Below are 3,295 nucleotides of genomic sequence, written 5' to 3'. Positions count from 1 at the left end.
CAACTTGAGGCCATTTCCTCTCGTCCTATCACTTGTTACTTCGGAGAAAAGACCAACACCCACCTCGCTACAACCTCCTTTCAGGTAGTTGTAGAGAGCGATGAGGTCTCCCCTCAGCCTCCTCTTCTCCAGGCTAAACAGCCTCAGTTCCCTCAGCCGTACCAAAGTGAAATATACCAAAGTGAAAGGGGGATTTTGAAGTCTCAGTTTCAGCGAGGAGCTCTTTATGGGGGAGTAACAGCTTCTTTACATGAGTCAGGTGAGGGATCATGTCAACCTCCATTTCTGTTTCTCTCGTTCACAAGGGCAGGGCTGGTGAGTGCTGCATACGTCCTACACCAGCTCTGGCCAGAGGATCTGCCTGCAATGGCTCAGCTGTCCTGAGCAGCAATGAAGACTCCAGCACTGGAAGAAGCCTCAGCAAGGATGAGTATAAAGGCAAAGGAAAGGAGTACTAATTAGGCAAAAATCCCTGGATTTAGAGGCCTTTTCGCTAGAAAGAAGTCTTCACAGCAGAAAGGCTAATAGCCCCTTTCAAGTGCAGTGTGACAGCCTGGCAAAGCTCCTTAGTTAGATTTTTTTTGACAGTATTTGCTGTGAGGCAGCCATGGCAAGGGAGACTATGAACTGTGTGTGGCTCTTCCACCCACAGGCTCTTCTCTGAGGTAAATACTTTGGCTCTAGGAATTGCTGGAGGAATTAGGAACAGCTATGGATGAACAGTGTCACCGTTCACTGGAGTTACGGAGGACTAAGATAGCAGAAAGGTGACTATAAACTGCATCACCAGCCTTGTAACAGACTGCTGAACACCAGCAAACCCTGCCAAACAACCTTTCAAGCTGTAGGACAGAATATTTTCAGCAGCCAAACTCAGAAAGCCTACAAAGACCAAGTGGATGGCAAGCACTTCACATGCTAATGGGTTGAGTTATATTCTAATAAAGGGGGAAAAAAGAAAAGCCTGCTAGGAACGTGTATTAAATTCCCCTCTTTGCCTCCCTTCCAGAGGAACACACTGACATTTCTGTTCCCACCTACCTACTAAATGGAAATGGAAAGCAAAAACTGACCTCTCCCAGCAAACAAAGGGCCTAGCTCTATATTCAGAAACAAATGGGACTTGTAGAGAACAGAGTCTAATAATTATAACACCCACAAAGCATGCCTAGAAAGAACATGCCCAACTTCTCTTTTCTCTTTTTCTTTTTAAAATAAGAACAGAATTCCACAACACGATTTGCAATTAAAAGGACACAATGGAATTTGCCTCAAAAAATTTTTGGCCACTCAATTTGGCACACTTCAAGACATTTCTCAAGGGTGTGGGGAAGGAAAGAACAAATTGATTTCTCTGAATAAAGTATGAGCAACTACTCTAATGAATCCAGTGAAAACAATTAGTATGGAAAGCAGAGTGGAAAAATAAGTAGATGCACATCGCCTACAAGAGGGGGGAAGGAAACTGCCCTGAAGCCAGGCATAGTCGCAGGCATCTATGAAGCTGAATGTAAAAAGTAACTGGAGAAGAGGGAAGTCTGAGGTCACTGATGCTAAACGAGCAAAGGTAACTGATTTGCTTGGGGACAGTCGGGTAATCAAGCAATTTAAGATAAGAAGAGCCAGGGGTTTGCAAACAGCTAACTGAATATTTCTTGTAAATACACACAGGGCAGAAGCCACCCATGTAAGGTGTATGCACAAAGACTGGAGAGGCAACACCTGTACTTTCTCCTCCTTATCCTAACACCTTCAAAGTAAAGCCTTCTTTGCCTATTTGTGTAGACACTTCCCGTAACAAGCTCTGAGGAAAGGCACCAGCTCCCCGGGGATTTTGGCTAGGACACTGCACAGAACCATACAGTAAAACTCAGCAGATCATATAATACAGGTTCACACTGGACGCCTGAGAACTGCAAAGGGAGTTTATCCTTCAAATTTATCCTTGTTACTGGCCTAAAAATTTCCTACCACCTCCCCACTGGGCTTAGTTGTATTCAGTATATTTTAACTATCAACCTCTCTACGCCCAAATGTAAAACACACACTCCAAAGGAAGACACAAACATATGCACTTCAAATAACATGCAATTACTTTTTTTGGTATTACTAACTTGGCATAATAGCCTTTTCTTTGTGATTCAGTGTTTCTGATCTCCTTGTACTTTAATGAACTGGAGGTATCAAAGTAGTTTTGAAGCCCTGATTGCTCCTGGGTTCCCAGGCATCATCCAGATTTTCCTCCTTTCAACTGTAACATCCAGGAGTTTGCCAAGAAAGCTACACCAACAGGGATACCAGTAAAACCTTTGGCAGAGCAGGAGCTCACGATGGCAACTAAATTCTGCCAGCTTTACCTTACAAGCCAAAAGCCTGCACAATCATGCCTTCACCAGCGCTTTTGCCAACAGGGCTACATCAGCAAGGATGACCATAACCTCCTGCTCCTTGCGGATGTAGCTTCCCCAGCAACTTGGTGCAGTCTCAACCTCAGGGGCTGCAACTTTCTGGAGTGAAAGTCCTTACTCGTGCCTGTGTGCAGAGCAGCATCCTTTCTAGAAGGTCCTGTGGAAAGCAGGAGCTTAAAACATTTCCTTCAATACTAGGTAGGGTAAGTCAAACATGACCATGTTTACCCTTACAGTGACCACCGAAGAAAACACTTAACTCCAGGAATAGCGCAGGTGTTGCCTTCAAGAGCCTTACCCTGCCCAGCTGATAAGTCTGTATGCACTAATATGACATTTTGAAAAACAACCACCTTCCCTCTGACCTGCAGACCGAGACATTTTCTACCTTCACTGTAGTGCCAGGCATTTAAATACTTGTTTTCTCTTTAACATTAAACTAATTTAGGAAGAGATTTTCATACACAGCAAATCACAACAGGACTTTTTCTTTTCTTTTTTTTTTTTTTAAGGTAAAGGAATGTTGGCTTTTTGACAGGAAAATCCTGATTTACAGTCGCCTATGAATAACTGATAAAGTGCATTAGGAGTTGGTACATATAAGCACTCCTTTCCAGAAAGTGTTTGCATTATTCATAGTTTGGGATGATTAATGAAAAAGCAGTATTTATTTGGGGACCAGCAATAAATTGTTGCATCATGGTGAAATACAGCTTTCTCCACACTTAGGACAACTGTACTTACTTATTATTTTGGCAGCAGTTTATTCTCAGATATTTTAACTTTGTTTATTTCTCTGGTTTTAGGGAGCTATGCTTTTAAATTAGCACCACAGGGCAAATGCATTCTCACATGGCAATCTTAACTACAATTTGGAAAAGCTTTTT

General features: G+C 42.8%; 1 protein-coding gene across 1 annotated transcript in view; it reads right to left on the bottom strand.

Annotated features, from left to right (window-relative positions):
• RASAL2 (RAS protein activator like 2) overlaps window positions 1–3,295 on the bottom strand; it is a 153,311-nt gene that overhangs the window by 13,568 nt on the left and 136,448 nt on the right. The window lies entirely within an intron of this gene.

The sequence above is a fragment of the Aptenodytes forsteri genome, unplaced genomic scaffold, assembly GCF_000699145.1.
Source record: "Aptenodytes forsteri isolate BGI_AS27 unplaced genomic scaffold, ASM69914v1 Scaffold289, whole genome shotgun sequence".
In the NCBI taxonomy this organism is placed as follows: Eukaryota; Metazoa; Chordata; class Aves; order Sphenisciformes; family Spheniscidae; genus Aptenodytes; species Aptenodytes forsteri.
This window is presented reverse-complemented; position numbering and strand designations above follow the sequence as displayed.